Here is an 11219-nt window from a genome sequence, read left to right as displayed (position 1 = left end):
CTAGGGATCGAGGGCCAGAAATTTTTCCGGAAAAATATGAAATTTTTCCATATTTTTCGGAAAAATTTCCCAAGCCATATTTTTCAATGCATGGAAAAATATATTTTGTTGTCTTTTTTAAGTGGTTTAGGCGGTTGCTAACAGCTTCTTCTAGTTTTTTGGGTGGCACTGATGAGAGATTTAACAATACAGTGAAATATATCAGTAAAAACTTTCTTTTGTTGATGTTTTGTTTCACAAGTACTCTCTGGCAATGAATCACAAAGAAAGTTTAAGTTTCAGTATCTATCCTCCAAGCAGTGTTTCTTTGGCATAATCAGTCTCATGTCCTGAAAGAGTCGAATAGGTGGGCCTGTCTCCGCACATCTACACTGAGCTCAATAAATTCGCACTTGTCAAGCTCACCCCCCCCCAAAAGAAAAACAACAACAACAACAACTGGCCAAACCGTCGCCCTGTAGTTATTTCGGTTTCGTTCGCGTGATGGCGCAGGCCGCGCGCATCTTTGAAAGGTGTTCGCTTGCGCTTTCATCAAAGACCTAGTCAAAATAACGGGAGTGTATAAAAAACCACTTAAAATAGAGAAAGGGCCGGAACGAATGTATTTTTCATATTTCATATTTCTATGCTAGCCAGAAGATGTCGCCTATTGCTTGCGAGGCGACACGATGCGAGGGTTACTTACAACAGAATGAGGTCATCAATAAGGAGAGCTGCTGACCCGCTTCACCTGCCACGAGTCCCACAGTCCATCCATGAGCTGGGCGCTCTCATGACTACGTCGCCAAAGTCGATGTACTGCATGATCGTTATCGGCACTGCGTTGATCGCGCCAGCACTAGCGCCTGTGGTCATTGTCCTGAGGCGTCTCGCGTAACGCAGCCTGGGCTCCTCCCCGTTGGAGGGGCATTGGCCCAGGGGCGGCCACGGCCACCCCAAGACTTGATGGCACTTCTTTCTATTGGATGGTGCTAGCCAGCAGACTTCACGGCATTTCGCTCGATGTCCTCGAGTTGCTGCGGCCCGCCAGTGTTCACTGGCAGACTGGCCGCGCCTACAGGTGGTCCTTTACACTCTTGTTTGTTTGGATAATAGTTTCTGTGCTGAACTTGTACCATTTACATTGTACTGTCTAGCGTGTAGCCGTGACTGTTTGGCCTCTTGTAACATCTGATTAATAGTTTGTTTTGCTGTGAATATTTAAGTTACATGTTCTGTAAGTAGCTATGTGTGAATTCTTTTGGATGGTATTGTAATCTTGTGCAATTTTGCCATTGCTCATTTCACTGATAAACAATGATATATTGTATCTCTTCATTCTTGACAACTTATCTCTCTTCATTGCCCACAACTTGTACTGGTCAAACTTTGTAGATTGTATTTAAAAAAAAAATGAAACAATAAATTTGTCATCTGCTCTGATCCTTGAAATTTTATTAAAATTTAAATTATCAATTTTATTAAAGTGTTACTTGGATTTGGTTGTGACACTCACTCTCGTCTGCCGCCCTTATTGATGCTGGGGTAGTACACTCCTGATAAAAGAAAATGAAAAGAATAAATTGCATTGTTACAAATCTCAAACTCCCAAATTCATCAAGGTATAATCAAGCCCCATTGGCAGAATATGGCAGTGGTGGGTTTCCTATGCCCACAAAGTTATTTTTGATGAGGGCCCTGCCGGCGCTGCAGGCCAGAGGTAGGGCCGTGAGGCTGTGCAGACACTGTGCCACAACGCGTGGTTGACATTCTGGACATTTGTCTCCGGAGCAGAGCAGACCCACACTTGGCTGCTGCAGCCTAACGACGGGCACGACGCGCTGCTGCACTGTGAAACCATGGAGCTTCAGTCAGTGAGACAATCGCTGCTATGGCCCACCCTAGCACTCTTCCCTCCCAGCTCCTTGCCTTCCTTGCACATTATGGGAGCTCGGCGCCTGCGACACATAGGATAGGCCACCCTGCAGTACACGCATGCACTGCACACAAGATGTTGCCTTCCCTTCAGGCGCTATTGGAGCTTACAGAGGCTACAACTGGAAGTTGCGTACCGGCGAAATGACGGTGAGATGATCCCTGCTCAATTGAGCTATGCCCTCCCCCCCCCCCCCGACTCGGCGATTCTCTCTGCGCTCGGCACGGCGCATGGCGCAAGCCCAAGCATGCACGGGGGAGACGATAGTTGTTGTCGGCCTGGATTCGATCGTGCCCTTTCCCTAAACTATCGATGTTGCCTTACCTTGTCGCCCGACAGGGTCGCGGTAGGTGGGCGTGCCTGCCCGCCACTCAAGCATCCGCAGGTACATCGCCTTTTTCCGCTGCAGGCTCAGTATGAGGTGCTCCAGGAGCGCAACCTCCTTCAAAAGAGAACAGCAGTACCTTAAATCAGTCGCTACCTATATGTACCGAGTACACTTAACTGGCAGGTACTTGCCTCTAAATGTTGAGAGCAAGCTTTATCAAGCTGCTCTCGGTTTGAAGCCATTGCGTTCATTTACTCAAATTGCCACAGTTACCAGCGAGTTTGTATCAGGGGTGGAAAATCGGAATTGAATTAATCGAAACGGAGCGATACTGCATAGTTCCGTTCCATCGGAACTATTCCAAGGAACAAAACGAAAAGGAACGGAACTAAACCAAGAACAAAATCTCAGCGAATAAAACTGAGAAAAACTGCCAGGAGTTAAACTGTGTTTCGATTCGATCATTTTTGTTCGTAAGAGTAAAACATAGTTCCTTCCTTTTGGTGACGTCGTTGGAAGAACAAAACGTATCGATCCCTCGGGGATAGTGCATACTGCGAGGGGTCCCCCACCCCCACTCGCCAACTCGTTGTACACATGCCGTACACAACTACCGCCTAACTCGCGTTCAACTTGCGAAAAGTCGCAAAAACCCGCAAAAACTCGCGCCAAAATCGCGCAAAACTCTCTAAAAACTGATTCGAACTCGCGCCCTACTCGCGGCAACTCGCAAACTCGTTGTACACCTATTTTGGAAGTGCGGGACCCCTCGGCCTACTGTGACCTGTCGCATTCGCGCGTGTGTTTGCTTCTGCGTCCGTGCTTCTACGTGCTTGTGTGTTTGTCACCCAGAAAACGACATTCTAGCGTTTAGTATGTCAACATACTAATATAATACTCTAATTAGAAACTCTAAAGAACATACTAATGTTTAGAGGATGAACATACTATGCCAAAACTCTTAACTCAAATACTAATGTTTAGGGTAGTAACTTACTAATGCAACAATCTTGTGGGCCGCTAGGCACAGCCGCTAGATGGCGTCACGGTCAGAGCGTCTCTTACAAACACCATATTTTGCATTAAACTAAAATTTTGACATGAAACTAAATTAATTTTACGTTGTATGCTTTATAAGACAATGGCCTTTAGGTAACATGCAAGTTTTTGCTGAAAAAGTCAACCATACGCCAGAAATAATTGGTTTAGTATCAACGCGCGCAGGGTCCCCGCCAACTCTCCTTAGTTGGGTGTGGCAACGTTCTCACTTTGATTGCACTGTTAAAAATGTTATTAAAATTCATAACATTTTTGTTATTAATTTTAATAACATGCGTGATTTCATAACTGGTGTTGTAAAAAGTAACAATCATGTTATGAAAATTCATACGAGTTGTAAAAATTAAGAAATGTTGTGAATTTTCTCAACAAGTTATAACTTTTATGAAACTTTTCTGAAAAGTCATAACTGTTAAAGGTTCAAAAAATATCGATTTGTTGTACATGTGTATTACCGCAGTAGTTCTACCAATATTTCGCACGCGTATAGATAAGTACATGCGCAAATTTCGAAATAGAAGGACGGGAAGCTAAAGTCGATGTTGCCAGCGTTCGCCACCAGATGGCGTTTCAAATCTTCGGGGAATGTTGAGTACAAATAAATGTCTATATTCTCTAACGATATCGGAATTTGAACATAGTTTTCTGCATCTTTAACGTTAACATTCGACACATAGTATGGCGTTGTCGCTTAGTAACATTTAGCTCGCGCTGATAATATTCAACGGCCTCTCACCTAGCGTGCTGACCCGTCGCCCTCGAGTTGTGCCTGCCCTTTCGTAAGAAAAGGAAGCATCAGACACAGTAATTTTTAACTTTAGTCTACTGTCTACTTTGATAGTGTCACTAACAATGGAAGTACATATACAGTACAATCCCCGGACCTTCTTTGATCGATTCGAAACTCTCACAATCTCATGTTGTTACTTTTCACAACATATGTTATGAAATTTCATAACATACTTCTTTGATCGATTCGAAACTCTCACAATCTCATGTTGTTACTTTTCACAACATATGTTATGAAATTTCATAACATAAATGTTATGACTTTTCATAACACTTTTGTTATTAAATTTAATAACAATGTTAGTGTTAATGCTTCACAAAAATGTTATTAAATTTAAGAGAAAAATTTTTAACAGTGTGTAGTGTGTCTTACGCGCTGCATCATTTTTGTACCGGTGATGAAGTGGGTCGCTGATCCATTTAGCTTTGCTCCGTTAAGTAAAAAATCGTTTTCTCTTTTAAAATCCACAAACGTTGAATTATCTGATCACGCTGGCCGAGTCGGTATTCTTCTTTTCTTAGATTAGGGGGCTAACACACTAAAGATTAGTATGTCACATACTAACCAAACATAATAAACTTTAGTATGTAACATACTAAAGAATAGTGTACATACTCAGTTCGTATTATAGGAAGCAATCCACCTAAACATTAGTATATTATTTCTAAATCAAGAATGGCGTTTTCTGGGTGGTGCGTGCGCGCGCATCTGCGTGCGTGTGCGTACATCTGCGCACGCACGTGACACGCACGGATCTGCGTGCGTGTGCGTACATCTGCGCTCGCACGTGACACGCACGGATCTGCGCACACACGTGACATGCACGTGACACGCCCGCGAGACGCACGTGACACGAACGCGACACGAACGCGACACGCACGTGACACAAACGCGACACGCACGCATCTGCCAACGCACGTGTATGTCGTGTGTGCGTGCGTTTATGCAGGCGCGAGTTTGTTGGGAAGAGGGCAGAGTATCGTGACGTCATACTGACGCCCCCCCCCCCCCCCCTCCCTCTTGCTGTTGTTCGCCGGCAAGTGACCAGGAACTAAACGTTTTGATCCTCTAATCGCGTGGCAAATAGGGAGTGAATTCATTCTCGCCAAATGAATAATTACGAACAAAAGTTTTGTTCTTTTGGTTTAGTTCTGTTCCACTAGGTGGCTGAGGATGCTGCATTCTCGAACGGAGTATCAACACATGAAACAGGAAGACTCCCGCCCAGACATCAGTGCCACTTGTCTCAGTGCCTGCAGTTCCCTGCTGTCGTCACTGCCGCTCTGCCGCTTGCCACTCGTCCGAGGTAAGTAGTCTTCTATGTATTGTTTGCTCGTGTTTTGTAAAGGCGCCCACACACTGAACACGTTAGGCGTGTCCGCGGCTACCATGCCCCCTTTAGTTTGTAATTGTTAATCTGTTGACGAAGTTATAACTTTAAAGGAGAAGCATCGCATTGTTATTACGGTCGATACCGTCGATACTAAGTTACTGTTGTGCTCCGTGCTGCTCTGTGCTCAACGGGGCTCGGCTGTCTTCCCGAGTCCCTGCAAGAAGCAGGGTCGTTCCGATTCCCTGCGCTGATCGTTTTGGCGTTGTACTAAATGGTCTGCCTCAAAGCGGTGCAAATACGTAGATCATATTCTGAGTCATAGCACCATCCCAAATGCATGTCGAAACGACGTCGTTGCGACGTCGATTCGACCAGTTTTCCATCGTTCCGATGTCGCCCCGACGTCGATTTGACTTTCATTTTGCACCGTGAATGGTAGTCGGAGTCGGAGGAAATCCAGCCGTCCTTTCCTATTTTGTCCTGATTCGTATTTCCACATTCAACGCCGCAATAATTCTGAGGTCGACTAAATATAACGCGCACATCGGCATAGATTTAGGCCCTCCACCATTAGACGTTTGTGTTTGGCATTAGTCCATTTGTTTTTTCACGTGTTTACAGCGCAATGGACAACAAGGAGAACTTGCCCCCGGCTGCCGCCTCCCCGGGTAAGTGGACGCTGACGGTGGCGTGTGTCTGTTTGGCTCTGACTCATTCCTCTTTGCTCATAAACTGTTGCTGATTATATCTCGGATGTGGAGGCAGTACGCCGGGCGAGGCTGTCACTGCTGGAGGGGCGTGTCGGTGCACATGTCGGGTTCGACGCACCCTACGACGCACCCTCCAGCACTCGCTCAACGAGCGTCGGCGGAGCGAGCTCCACCTCCTCCACCTCAAGGAGCGTCGGCCCGCTTGACAACGGTCAAGCGGGACCCGATGCCACCGGCAGCGGCACCGTTCAATGACCTCATCTACGTCTAGTCTAGAAAACTAGAAAAGCTGGACGGGCATTAGACGATCTATGGAAATCTATGACGTCTATTTTCTCTTAGGGAACGCTCAACGCTGCTGTTCTATTGTACATTATTAATGTTTTGTATTTTTTCAGGAAACAGATGATGAAGACATCTTGTCCCGATACTGTTGTTTGAGATTTGGGCAAGAATAATGTAAGTGGAATGACTGTCAGGTTTTGTTAGTTAAATTAATCTATTATTTAGAAGTACATGCATGTTTTTCTGTTTGTCTGGATTTTACAGGAGACTGGTTATGATGGAAGTGATATGGAATCACATGAATATGAAACGAATCACAGCCCAGATGTGTTTCATGAAAGTGATTACTGCAGTCAGACTGGCCACTTGGTAAACCACCATGCACATGGAAATGAAACTAATAACAGCAAAAGTCTGCATTCAAATGACGACTTCAATCAGATTATCGTGAGTTATACACGCACTGATACTTCCATACTGTTATCAGTTTCAGCCTGCTGTTCTATCGTACATTACTAATGTCACTGTTCGTAAAGCTGTTGCCATGATGGCAGCTCTTGCTGTCCGTTACAACATGGAATACGATTTGCTGGTGAAAATGTTTCGGGTGTCTAATATAAAGCTAGGAGAAGCACAACTTCCATCAACAAAAGACCAGCTTTGAAGCATTCTCAACAGACAATCATCAGTATCGAAGAGACATGCCTACTGCAGTGTATGCGCAACAGGGATTAAGGATTGTATGATACTCTAGAAAGAATAGTTGCATGCCAGTATGGCAGCATTAAACCAAGAAAGAAGATTAAATACTTCATTACGCTCAGTTTGACACAACAACTTAAAAGGTGTCTTGAACTCCCTGGAATGTGGGAGAAACTGCATTATCGCGATGAAAGAAGAATAATTAATGAAGGCGCTTGGGAAGTACTATTTGTGATGGTGAGAGATACATTCAGCTAAGCATGAGGAATAGAGGATTGCAGGAACCTTGGTGTTGCTTGGAACCAACCAGCTCTTCTAACCCGATCTGATCAGAAAGCCTTAAAGCTGCTGAAATTCATGGTGCAGTCGATAGCAAGGCTGCTCAACCATGACAGTCCCTTATTCTTCAGGGATGAGAGGGCAATAACAATTCCGCTAGTCCATGCCCTTATAGTAGAAGAGAACTTCAGGGCATACTGTGTTAGACAGCTGCTGGAGCTAGTTGGAGGTGAATTTGCCAATCATCAAATCCATTTTGTTATCTGCTGTGCTGGGAAGGCTCCGCGACACAGTTGCTCTGTTGAGACTCGCAAAGCTGCGGGCTCGATTGCAGCCCCAGCAGATGCGGCAAAACCCTCTAAGGAGGAAGTGTCTGGTCTTCTATATCAGCGGATGGTTGGCAATAAAGAATGTTAAGTCCGCACGCCGATACAGATGCCTAAAGGAATACTTTCTTAAAAGTGGCAGCCATGCCGAAAATGTCACCGACACAGACATCAGAGACTGGGTGGACAAAAAAAGCACAGGAGTGGAGAGAAGACTGATGGTCAAGTGAATGGGCTGTCGGTCCCCAGTCTAGCTGCCTTTGATTTTTTGGCGACTTGACTGCAATGTCATGTCCTTTGAGGTTCAAACTGGTTTTACCACCAAGCTCACGAAGGATGCTCTTCTCACCAAAGTTTACGATGATGTCCATCTGCTTGAGCTCAGGAGTAACCTGATCCTAAAAATAGCAGAGTCTGACAGGCAACCATTCCTGGAATTCTTCGTTAGCCTCTACCAAAAGTTCGCAGGGCATGCAAACGCCAAGCAGATTGAGAGGAGCCTGCAAAAGAAGAAGACAGTTGCCACTCGCACAGATCTGAAGAGAAACAGCACAAACAAGAAGAGGGACAGCACCAATAAGTAGAGAGGTGGCTTTATGAAGAGGAACTAGTTTTTTCTATTGTAAATAATAGTGTTAAGTGCCTTGTTATATAACCACATAGTACAGATTTATTCCCTTCGTTTGTGAACTATTAGCTTCACATTGTGCCCTACTGTATATATTTCATACATTGTATATAGATTGTGTATATTTCACACTGGTTACCCATCTTTAATGATTTTGTTTTAAGGCACAGTATAATTTTGTGTGAGACAACGTGTAGCACTTAAGTATAATTCATGAATTGTGTGCAGCAAGGGAGAAGCAACATGGCCCTTGAGTGCGACGAAGAGCGTCACTCTAGACGGGTCAGTTGGACGAAGAGTCGCTGACAAGAGGTTCGCACCCCCTCCTTTGGGGGGAAATGCTCTCTTTGTGGTACACGATTGAATTTCATGATATATGTATCCATTATAGTGACTCTTAACAATAATTCCATCCGTCAAATTACAACAAATCACATCAGGAAGAGAAGTCAATTGACGATGCAAAGTTAATAGCACTAAAGCTTATTCTAAAAATACCATATGGATTTCCTTATTGTTCAATTTTGTCTCAGCAAAATGTGGAAGGAACGGGACAAATAAATGACTGAATGTCTCACTGAATGAATGTTATAGGGCGCAATGTTACAGCATGGGTGACAATGGTATATTTACTAGCCCTCAATGTGAGGCTTGGGTGAGATTTGGGCAAAATCAGCCGAAAAACAGTACAGGTGAGTTTAATATCTAAATGCCAAATAAATCAAGGAAGGTCTCTCTATATGAGTGTAAATCAGTTCGTTGCTGATCTTAAGGTTGTAGATGTACAGAACCCGTTTGCGCAAGGAGTCTCACCTTAAGAATTGGATTAATAACGTTTTGATGTCACATTTAACTCCTGGCTCTAGAATTAATCCTAGTGGAAGCTTACCAAGCAGCACAAGGTCTTGACTGTAGGGTGGCCCACGGCAAAAAAGATATCAGACCGGCGGTTAGATATTTAAGATCGAGATGACCCATGCTCTGGGCTAGAGATGAGCGAACAGGCCAGTTCGAATTTGAACGAACTCGAATATATTTGGTCTAAAAATCTTCGAACGAACACGAACAGCCATTTTTTTCTTCGAACGAACCGAACCAAACAATGTACTGTTCAAATTCGATCCGAACACGAATTTTAACAATAGACGGTTTCCGCTGTGCCCATTTCAAGAAGAATTAAAGAAATCGTCACCGGAAACAGTTCTGAAATTACGGTAAAAACTAGTGCAAATGAACCTCTCTCGAGGTCATCTAAGTGAAACTGAACAGTTAAATAAGAAAAATAAGCGGACTTTTCGTACTGGTTCCGGTCCTGATTTCCTTACTTCTTCTCGAAACGCGCAGATCGGGAACCGTCTATTTGTTGAGTTATAAAAACGATCCATGATGGTTTACAATAGTAGCCATAAACGTTTACAATTTTAGTGTTTATTGGCCTGCCACTGCCACTACCCCTTTAATAACACCTATTAATGACGAGTTTTTCTTTAAAATGCTTCAAATCTGTTCGCCTACGAACTTCTGTTCGAGTAGTACTCGAACATTTCGAAACCGAACACCTCATCTTCGTGCTCGAGCGATCAGCCCGATGTTCGTTCGAGTTCGATCGAATGCGAATATTTTCGCTCATCTCTACTCTGGGCATTCCAAAAACCGCCCCGTTTGTCCCGATCGGACCCCGGGAACCACTCGCTCAACGCATTTGCATTTTAACGTGGGTCGCTTTTGGGTGTCGAAAAGCGACCCTGTAGTCAGAAAGTCACCATAAAGCAATACTAGCTATACGTAGGCCAGACAACGTCTCGCGTAACAGGCTTCGCGATCTCACGACACACTGTTAAGCTGAGACGCGCCTGGCGCACAGATAGCTAGGCCTGCGGCGCTGACACCCGAGACTAGTTACGGACAAGGTATAGGGGAACGGGGCCTTTCAGGCCCTAAATTTGACGTACCCGAACCATTTGTCGGGGTCTTATTACTCTAAAATTAGGAACATGAAACTTCTGATGTTCGGTAACGGTTCTCATAGGCTGAGCGATTAGCGTAGCCTATTTCTCCGGTGATACAAAAGGTATCGCGTCTGTCTGTTTGTCATCACGATAACTCGAGAACGAATTGAGCTAGCGACCTGGGATTTTCAGGGTCGTTTAGTGTCATAAAAAGACAGATCAAGTTCGAAGAAGAGCATTCTAGCTCAAAATTTGGATTTAAAAAAAATCAAAAACCACACGTCCAACAATTAACATTTTTAATTATTTATATTCTACATGTTCCTAAGAGGTAACTCCCCAAAGTAGAGCCCTTTGGGCGAAAATTTCGCCCGTTTGGCTCTATCTCTAACCGTATGGGCGCAAGAGGGCGTTTTTCACACGGAAATGACCCCAAAAGATCTTAATGTGTTTCCTCAGATATTTGATGGTCTCTGGTGGGGTTACTCGTCAAAATGAAACCCCGAGGGGGAAATTTGTGACTTTTGGGGCCGCAGGCCCATTTTCGACCCTGCCCTTTGCCCGACTCGGATGTCAGCGCCGCAGGCCTAGGTAAGATGTGTGCCAGGCGCGTCGCAGCGTACCAGTGTTTGGTGAGATATCGCGAAGCCTGTTACGCGAGACGTGGTATGACGTACATCTTCCTAGTTAAAAGTTCGAATTTGGACAGATTGTTATGTAAAACTCAACGATTTAGTGGTAGTAGATAATCTAGGGACCCTTAAGCCCAAAAGAGGGTGTGATGCGACCCGTAATATGTGGTATAAGTATTACTCCCTTTACAATTATGTGACGAAATTTCCGCCCACAGGGTTCTACTTTTACGAGTTACCCCTTAGGAGCCCATAAAAAAATATTTGAAAAAAAATATTTTGC

Source organism: Frankliniella occidentalis, unplaced genomic scaffold (genome assembly GCF_000697945.3).
Source record: "Frankliniella occidentalis isolate FOCC.00 unplaced genomic scaffold, Focc_3.1 Scaffold203, whole genome shotgun sequence".
NCBI lineage: Eukaryota > Metazoa > Arthropoda > Insecta > Thysanoptera > Thripidae > Frankliniella > Frankliniella occidentalis.
The sequence above is the reverse complement of the archived record's forward strand: the minus strand, read 5'-3'. Positions refer to the sequence as shown.